The following is a 10,282-nucleotide window of genomic DNA, read 5'->3' on the forward strand; positions in this document are numbered from 1 at the left end:
AGTGCCACTAAATGCTTTGTCTCTACCAGCATTAGGAAATGTGCTGGGGTGAGTCAGTCATGGGATTGCTTTTGTGCAAGTGTCAGGAAGGACATTAATACCAACATGAGCCTGTATTTTCTAACTAATCAGAATACAAGGCAGAAAGGTGAATGCCATGATCTTCTCTCTCCTTCCTTGGCTGAGCAGGCATTTGTCATCTAGCTTTCCCTCAAGCACTGATCCCTCAGGCAAAGTTGCTGGAAAGAAGCCATGTATTTGAAGCTCAATGAAGCAGTCTACAAAAGTCTTACAGAAAGCCAGTCATGGAGTGCTAGGGCAATCATAAAGGTTTTAATCAAAATATTTCTGGTTCCTCTTCCTTTAGGACACATGTAGAATTGTATTTACTGTCATTGGCACACAGCTCCCTTCCCGGCTGTTCCCTGGTCTATGACTACTTCTTCTTCTTCTTCTTTTTTTAATGTTTATTTTTTGAGAGAGAGAGGGAGAGACAGAGTGTGAGCAGGGGAGGGGCAGAGAGAGAGAGGGAGACACAGAATCCGAAGCAGGCTCCAGGCTCCGAGCTGTCAGCACAGAGCCCGATTCGGGGTTTGAACTCACAAGCTGTGAGATCATGACCTGAGCCGAAGTCAGATGCCTAACTGACTGAGCCACCCAGGCGCCCCTCTATGACTACTTCTAACCAATCATTAGTAAATGTGTCATTTCTGGGCTAGCACATCTTAATTGCTCCCTGGCAGAGTTCTTTTTACTTTGGCTCAGAAATTGGCAATGCCAGAAATGGTGGCTTCTCACTTAGCCTGTTTCCGTATTGAGTGTAATGAGCAAGGTATCTCTTGCCTGCTTCCAATGACCATGTAGCATGAGCAAGAAAGAAGCTTTTATTATTTGAAGACACTGAGATTTTAGAGCCATTTATTAACACACCACAATTTTAGCTATACTGGCTCATTGTTTTAAAAGAACTTACATTTGATAAATTACAGACACTGATTTTCTTTCTCAAAGGTCATTTGTAGTAAGACATAGACTGAAGTAGAAGTAATGATCGATAGAAGCAAATTGATCCCATGTCCACAGACAGCATCCAGGATTTTCCACTGCATTAATTAGTTTGGAAAATGGAGAACTATTTCATTCATACATAATATAATTCACAGTTACCCCATGACTGTATTTGCATTAAATTCTACATCTTAAGCCACAGAAGCCACAGGTTTTACTAGAACTAAGATTTGGACAAGAAACAGGTATGAACAAAATGATGTGGGCTGCTGAGTAGTAGACCCTGAAAAAGTTTAATGCTTTAAACTTATGAGTAAGGAAAATAATGATGGGGGAGGTGCCCAAATCTTCACTGGTAATGTGAGATGAATTTTTGAGCAGGTAGTTTTCCCCTAAGGTGACCCACCTACTTCGGGAGATGACTGGGAGTCATGATCAGCCTGTCCCCCTTTAAAACTGAAAGAGTAGACTGGTATGAAGATAATCCATGAGACTGAGAAGGAAAAAAAACAAACAACGAAAACAAAACAAAACATGCAAAGTTTACATCTGTTACATATAGGCTGACATGAACTGAATTGCCTGTAGCTAAAATTAAAACAAAGTGAGTGTTTGATGATCTGGACTCAATCTCAAGAATAAAGTAGTTGTCTCAAGAAAGGAAGAAGACTAATATGACAGTGGCCCAAGCAAATCTCAACACATCTTTTAAATTTTACCATTATTGGCATTGGCCCATTCAAATGTATTATTTAATTCTAAAGACACAAAATAGTTCAGAAAGATAGCCTGAAGATTTTCTTTTTCTTTTCTTTTTTTTTTCTATTCTTCCCTGAGACATGATGTTACGAATGCTCCTTTCAATAATTTGATAGATTCAAGCTCTGAGCCAGAGAGAGCATCTGTTAGAAAACATGGCAATATTCTTTCTATTTATGGCTCTTTCGGTCCAAACCACCACGACATCATTTCTGTTGTGAACCCCCATCCCTTGAAAACACAAATCACAATGATAAGGATTTGGAAGAAAGGAATTATGAAAATCACCCAACGCCTCCCAGCAATGAGAAATAACTCCTTCTGTTTACTAAATCCAGAGACTTTTCTTCATAAATAGTTCTATGAGAGTTAACCCTCAACATGGCTCGACCAAAGTGGGAAACTAAAACACCCAGTCAGAAATGACATTAAGGAACACATATAAGATGAGCCACTGCATTTAGAGCACATTTAATAACCAGAGAAGTTACTAACTGAAGCCAAACCTCTAAGTCTTCCACCTCAGAAAGATTAAAAGCTGACAACAAAAGTGATGTTCCAGAAATTAGACTGACATATATGGTAAGGACAGAAAATTAAACAGAAGACCATGCATGTTTCTAATCCTCTTAATGTTACTCAGCTCCCAGCAGCCAATAACTTGGGGTATGGGAGGGAATCAAAAGAAATTTTTGGATTTTTGGCTTTTTCAGAGATTAAGGAATTTTCATGCTCATGAAGTGGGTTTTCTCATCAACTCTAGTTTAAGAATTTAAGATGGCTAAGCTAACAAGAGGCAAAAATGAAATAGATCTACCTATTATCTAAGACTACTGGATCATAGATATGCTTACGAATATTTAGCAACTTCTGGGAAATAGTGGGCAGCTTATTTCAATACTGTCATCATTTAGATATCAGGATGGCAACTCTGAACTCTGAGTGCAATTACATGTTCTGGTGGCTTTACTGGAAAGAGAATTCTGTCCATTCCTCTGCACAGAGAGTCAGAGGAGGAGCCTGAATGTAGGAAACAAAAGTGACTTCATGACATATCTTAGGCAAAGAGAAAAAGAGACCAAGAAATAAGGGGCCCACAAATTATGGACTCAAGTCAAAGGCCAAGAAGAAAAGTGAATGAACATAGAGTTTGGACGATGTCTTTTTTGTTTTGTTTTGTTTTTGTTTTAATGGAAAGACCCAAGAGATCTAGAAGGGGATCCAGGCTACAAGCTATTGTGCTGTTCTAAATGATTCCCTGCTTTCACTCTCTCCTACTCTATCACCCTGGCCCAAAATACAGTCTACACTCAGCAACCAAAACAATCTCTTACAAGTATATATTATATCACATTACTCCTCAGCTGAAAATTCTCCAGTGGCTTCCAACTAAAAACACAATGGAACTTACCTTATAATACTAGAATATGGTGATTAATTTCACCCCCAGATATTGTCCTTCCTCATTTCTTATCACTCTTACCTTTATTCATTATGCTCCCATTACAATGACTTTCTTTCCAATCCCGGAACACATCAAACTGGTCCCTTTCTTGGGCTTGTCCTTGTCATTCACTCTGGTAGCAGAGTGTCCCTCCCAAATTCACATGTATTGCTTCATCTTTTTCATCAGTAAGTTCTTAGCTCAAATCTTATCTCTTCAGAGGGGGCTCTCTGCATGTTATATGCCACCTAGTCATTCCCTGTTGCATAAATCTTTTCATTTTCTTCATCATAACTATCATTATATTTAACTTTTATTAGTTAGTCTGTCTTAATCTGTCCTCACCCCAGCTCTAAAGTCAAAGTCCTGTCACAGGAGAAATCTGGATTGCCATTTACTATTACCCAGCTCATAAGAAAGAGCGTCTCACACCATAGACATGCAATAATTTTTTGAATTAATCCAAACATCTTTTGCTCAAGTTGTGTTTGGGGAAAACTACTAAAATCTAGATCAGCATAAAATGAAGTTGGGAAATTAATGAAACAGCAAACCAAGGAAATAGAACATTTCATTAGGGAAAAGTAATTGTCTTTCTTGTTTCAGCTTGGTTACATGTGAGATTTTCTGTTTCATGTTTTCCCTGTTTGAGAATCAAAAAATTAAATACATATAAGATAAAACAAATTGACAGCTTTGTTTTAAAAAAACTGCCTTTGCAGTGAGTGACAAGCTGAAAAAAAAATTATACCAAGCAGAATTCTAATTCAAATGCTGTAACTCATATTTATAAAGCGCTTCCACTCTGCATTTTTCTAAAGACTTTCCAGCCTCACCAGAAACGCCACTTATTCATTTAAGCAAATGGTATGTGGTGATAGGGTTGGGAGCAGAGAACTTGACGTTTGAGTACTAGTGAGGCCACAGCTGGAGTCTCCTTTAATTTCACCCAGAGTAAAAGCTCTTTGTCTTGGCCAGAGGTACAGCCCTTGAATCTTGGCTAGCTGTGTACAAAAGGCATCTCCTTCTCACAGAGCAGGGATCAAGCCAAGGAAGGCAGTTGAGTCTTTAGTGATCTATCACACAGACACAGACAATTTATTGTGCTGATAAATTGGTATCATGTTCTTAGACAAAAGTCAGAATTTGTGTTGTGCTATTTGCAAAGACAAATAGATATTACTTTACACAGTAGATGTAGAGTCTTAAAAGAGTGCACACTTTTGTAAATAATGCTGTATTTTAAAAGTGTTAAAGGAAACACTGACAAGAAACTTTCTGGGAATTCTTTTCCAAAAGGAATACATACTTTGTAAAATGAATAAGGTTGCTTAAAATACCCCAGACTGGGTCAGTTTCGCTCAGAAATTAGGTAAGGTGATACTGGAATCAGAGCCTGCCCGTGGATAAAAGTGAGAACAGATAACCTTAAAAGATGATCTTTTAAGTTGATCTAGGTTTTATAACTGATATACACAAATATATGAATGTTATTTATGTAATGGATGCCCATGTGCTCTAAAACTCTATACTTTATTTGGACTTAGCACCCTTAGACCATGGGTGAGGGTCCTTCTTTCCTACGTCATATGTTTAGAAAGCCTCATTTTGGCCTTCATCTGGTACCCCCACCCCCACAGGTGAGTGGTCTTAAGCTCCAAAGGTATGTGCCCATCCATAGCCCACATACCCCCTTCTAGACAATCCTATAGGTTCCACGGCCCCTGGATTTCCAGCCCAAATATCACTGACATTGTTTTCAATGCCTGCCTGGGTCTTTCCTCAAATCTGCCTTCCTGAAAACAGACCAAGCTGTTGCTGGTGAATGCAGCCCTAGATGTGGGGATGTGGATAAAGCATGGAAAGGCTGCCTGGAATATGCAGAGGGCAGGAGGGTGAAAAGAAAAGGTCCATCAAAGTGGGCCCGTGTCCTGGGATTGGGCAGATTCTCTTTGTTTTGTCATGCTCTGATGAGGATCTGGCATTTTCAATCTTATTTAGGATTTATTTGGAAAGGTAGAGCATATTTTATGTAGTAGCTTCATAGCATGTCATGACTTGGAAATATTTACATATATAATATGGGAACTTCCATTTATATTCTTGCCTTGGGCCCTGCAAATGTTAGGAGGAGGACTCTTAGTGTTACTACCTTTGGAACTATATTAGATACTGAACTAGAAGAGGGACGTCTGCCACCAGGTGGCTGTGTATCTTTCTGCACATCTAGGAACTCTACCCTAGTGTGTCAATGCAGATACAACTGAGGGCAGCCCCAGTGTCCTCCTCACCTTGCCCACATGTGAAAAATGCATGTGGCTGCCTGAGAGAGATATAATATGCCAGGAAATATATCTGGGGGGCCCAAAGAGACTGCGGTAGGTTATAATATTAAAAAAAAAAAAAATTGCTGCTTCTCCCTGGTAGAATCTTATCCTTTCCCACACCATTAAATACACTTGGACATGTGACTTCTTCTGGTCAATGAGATGTAACTGGGAGTGATGTAAGCACTTTCTAGCAGAAGCTTTATGACCTACTACCTGGTGCCATGATCTTTTCCTTCTACTGTGAGGTTGGCCAAGTCTTTGATAGGAGTTGCTCTTCAGACTGTGTCCTGGAATAAAGACTAACCTTGAATGAATACTGCTACTGACCTTTAATGAATATGTAGTCCAAGGAAGAGTGGATCTTTGCTGTTATAAGTCATCGTGATTTGGGTTTTTTTGCTATTGTTGTTGCTACCATTGCATAATTTAGCCCATCAATAGAAGTGAGTATAAAGAAGACGCACTATCCGAACTTCTTGACCAGAGGACACAAAGGTCATGAATGTCACCAGCAGATCCCAGTGCACAGTGAGTGCCAGGATTAACGTGTTATATGAGATCATGGAGCAGCAAGGATAGAGAATGGCAGGTGGGCATGTGGACCAAATATCTCTGACCTGATGCCTGGACCCTAAGTAGTACCAGGGAGGAAAAAAGGCAAAGGGACCAGGTGTAAAAAACTTAATTGGGTCAAAACTTCAGCTGGAGTCATTTTAAAACCGGAGGGCCTATTACCTTGAATTGCTAAGAAATTTGCCAATCGCTGGAATAAAGGCTACAGAGCTATATTACTTTTAATTTTTTAAGGAAATAAATATTACATTTTTGCAAATACATCGCTGAAACCGAAAATTTGAACCCATTATAATAATAGTTTATGGCTACTATTTCTAAGTGCTCAGTAGTCACAGGAACTTAATGAAGAGGTTTTATCATCATCTCCATTTCATCAAGGAGTAAACTGAGGTGCATTGTGAGTATTACATGCCCCTAAGTCTCACAGTGCATGCTCACAAGCACGGCAGTATCGTGCCTCACACCTACACCTGAAAGCTATGTCTTTAATCTACCGAACCCCAAGCATAGCCCTTGTGAGGTCAGACAACTGGAATGTAATGTCCCTGCCATCCAGTTGGCTGAATTTTTCACATGGGAATGAAGATAGAGGTGGAGAGAGACCATAATAATCATCTCTTACATTTGAATAGTGCTTTAATCTTGTCTCATTTAATAAGAATGCACAGTTACGTGGTAAGCAAGGTAGAGATTACTATTCACATATTCTAAATTTAGAAAGAGCTGAGTGACTAGAGTTCAGAGTGGTGTTCCTAAGAACCAAGTAATCCCCCAAGCTTCAAGTTACTTGAGAAAGGGAAAATATTTTCTCTATTTTAAGGTCACAGACAATATTCACTGAACTATGAGACATTATATAATGGCCATTTTAAATGGAGTTAAAATCCTACTAAGAAATGTGTGGGCAGCTCTATAATAAATTCGTTGACTGAGGACATTTTATTATAGAGTCCTGAAGATAGGATTGGCAGCAATTAGTACCGGTACAGACTTTAACTGGACCACTGTTGAGATGATTCCTGAATCTGCTTACTCTCATCTTTCTCCAGAGTGTGAGATCTGCATTTCCAAACGTTTTCCCTGAAACCCCATGTGGACACCTTGTCAGCCCTGAAAATCAACTCTGCTCCTCTTTCCACAACTGGCTCCTGTTTCTCATTTCCTGGGTTCTGTAATAGTGGCAGAATTCTCTCAGTTGCCCGCTGTTAATGCCTCAGGGTTATCTATAACTCTTCATTTGATATTGCCTCACACAACTAAGTACCTGTCTTTAGATTCTACCTCTTCTATTTAAAAAAAACAAAACAAAAAAACCCCTCACTTTTTTTTTTCTCCATCCCTCTGACACAAGGTTAGTTCAGGCTCTCATTATTTCTCTTTTGGATCATTAAAATAATCTCTTGGCAGTTTTGAGACCTGAACCTCCTCACTCTATAAAAGTATATTTGCTATTATTGGTCTACTTTTGTTTCTAACCACAGCTCTAATTCCACCATGCTTTTTTTTTTCTTTTTTGACAGAGAGAGAGAGAGAGAGAGAGAGAGAGAGAGAGAGAGATTGAGCATGAGTAGGGGAGGGAGAGAGAGAATCTTAAGCAGGTTTCATGGTTTCATGCCCAGTGTAGAGCCTGATGTGGGCACAATATCATGACCCTGGGATCATGACCTGAACTGAAATCAAGTGAGACACTCAACTGACTAAACCACCCAGGTGCCCCAACCATGCTCTTTTTCAAACTGAACTGGATTCTCGTTGTCAATGGAATTAAATGTGATTTTTTTTTTAGTTTCCAAATTTGAAATCAAGATTTCATATTTCTTTCATGTTACATGGAAATCTCTTTTTTCTTATTGCTCTGCTGTATGTACTATCATCTCTTATTAAACTGAATTGCTTATTTTATAAGATGCCATGGACTTTCCCAGTTCTTTTGTTTTTGCTCTTTTTTCTATATTTGAAATCGCTTTTCCATGTCTACTTCAAATGACTCTACCTTCATGAAGGCATCCCTGCTAGGGAAGATTAAATATTATCTTTATGCAATCATGAAAGATTATATTTTCATAAATCATCCTCACATAATCATGACTGATGTGTAATAAGTTTGACTTTAAATCAAGCGTGTGAAATTTACCAATAAATACAGCATGCATTCTAACCTTGCTGTACTACCTAGAATGTTGTTAGGTTCTAGGAAAGACAGATAGCTTTTATTTGACCTTTTATTCCATGTAATGTATTGCACCTAGATTGTATATGGGAGACACTTACAAACTATTTATTGAGATGAATTCAAAAACATTAACCTAAAATGGTGGTATACTTTCTAATTGCCCCTCAAATACTTGGAACTATTATTATGTTGTCTACTGCCAATAAAAACATGAAGTCAGAGACTGGAACTATTGAGGAATAAAACTACTCTATTTTATTATTTTTAAAAATGTGTATTCTACATTAATAATAAAAGACAATATTGATTTTGGATATAATCATATAAGGAGAATGGTTAGGAATTATAGAAGCTTGTTGTTCTTGTTGCTTTCCTATGACTCTCATGAAAATTTGAAACAGTGTTTTATTATCCTCAAATCATTTTCAGAGGCCTCCATAAAAATTGAGACTGGGGCCCTGCCCAACATAACACCAAGATCAAAAGCTTATTTTCTAGTAAATTAGAATCAAAATTTTATATCACAAGTTTACAGACTTATGGAAGTTTAAGCCATGAAATATTCTGTCACCTGGTCTTTGCATTTCAACACTGAAAAACTGTAACTGGGTAAAAAAGAAAGTTAATTAGGATGTTAAAAAAATAGAACTACGAGGGACATTCAAAATACATTAAGACTTTGGTTATGCTTACTGAGTGAGCAGTAACTGTCCATAAAATTCTGTTTAAGGAAGCAGCATATTCTTTAGGCTAACCCTGAGTTTAAAGTCCACAATATTTAATGAATATGTTGTCAAAATTAACCAATGCTTCAAATGGTAAAGAGGAAAAAGTTTTATATAACATTGAGGCCCAATAGGAAGAAAAGTCAAAATCTGATTGCCTCCCGAGGACATAAAGAACAGGGAGGTCAGTAACTGTTCAAATGAGGACATAACACTCACGTCCAACCTGGGAATGGCACCCTGGATGAGATAGCATCAGGTACTATTCAGCAACTGTGCCTGTACTGAGTGATTATCATTGCTAGCTTGCATAGTATTCTTTTAATCTTTTAATTCCCTCCAAAAAAATCCATGGAAAATTCTAGAATTGGAAAATGTTCCATTAACACAAAACACTGGAGGCTAAGATGTAATTGTCAATAAAAAAATTCATAAACAAAATTTAAACTATTGTAGAAAGAAGAGTCTCTAGACCTGATCTTGTTGGTTTTCTAGATTTGTTGTTAGCCATAGATTGCTACATATATAAGAAAAACTTTGATATAGTTGTAAAATCTTTAGATGTGCTTTTCTATTTGTTGTAATATTCATAACATTACAGCAAAAATATCTTCTTTCATTAGAAAAGATGATTTTTTCTAAAAATTTATAATTTGCAAATGCTTGTTTTGTAATAGAAATAAATGTTTCATTTAGCATCAAAGTAATTAGGATACGCAAAACTTTTTCAAAAAAAAATGATTGAGTGCTTCTTTGTGAAAACTAGCTTAAAAATCATTTGTGTCAGTTAATAATTGCTTTCCAATAGAGTGAACATCTTTGGAGATGCTGATGGCTAAGCTACAGGGAGTGGAGAGGGAGATGTACGTTTGGCTATTTGCATATAACAAAAATAAAGACGAGTACATTGTTCAATGAGATATATGGCCTTATTAAAAGAGTGAAAGTTATTTCTACTATGTTGATGAAACTGGAAAACACCAATTCCATACAACACCATACAATTTCGAATAGAGAGCTATCTAACCGCTTCAAGAGATGTCCTTGGTGAAATTGAGTATAGGATGCTTTAATGTTACTTAGCCAATCAGTGCAATTCAAGAAGAATGACTTATTTAAAAAAGACCATAGTAACTTAAGAATAAAATGTCATTCAGAAGTTGAATACCAATGGTACACATCCTTCAAAACCCATCTTCTCAATAAAGCCTTCTATGACATGACAAGCCTTCAAAGACTACATGAGATGGAAAAAAAAATTATTCTA

At 37.5% G+C, this 10,282-nt stretch overlaps 1 non-coding gene across 1 annotated transcript; it reads left to right on the top strand.

Annotated features, from left to right (window-relative positions):
• Positions 1-1,304: 1,304 nt before the first annotated feature.
• LOC132673913 (U12 minor spliceosomal RNA) lies at positions 1,305-1,451 on the top strand. The gene has a single exon (XR_009608264.2). It is a non-coding gene; the product is annotated as a U12 minor spliceosomal RNA (small nuclear RNA).
• Positions 1,452-10,282: the final 8,831 nt, after the last annotated feature.

The sequence above is a fragment of the Panthera onca genome, chromosome C1, assembly GCF_046562875.1.
Source record: "Panthera onca isolate mPanOnc1 chromosome C1, mPanOnc1 haplotype 2, whole genome shotgun sequence".
NCBI lineage: Eukaryota > Metazoa > Chordata > Mammalia > Carnivora > Felidae > Panthera > Panthera onca.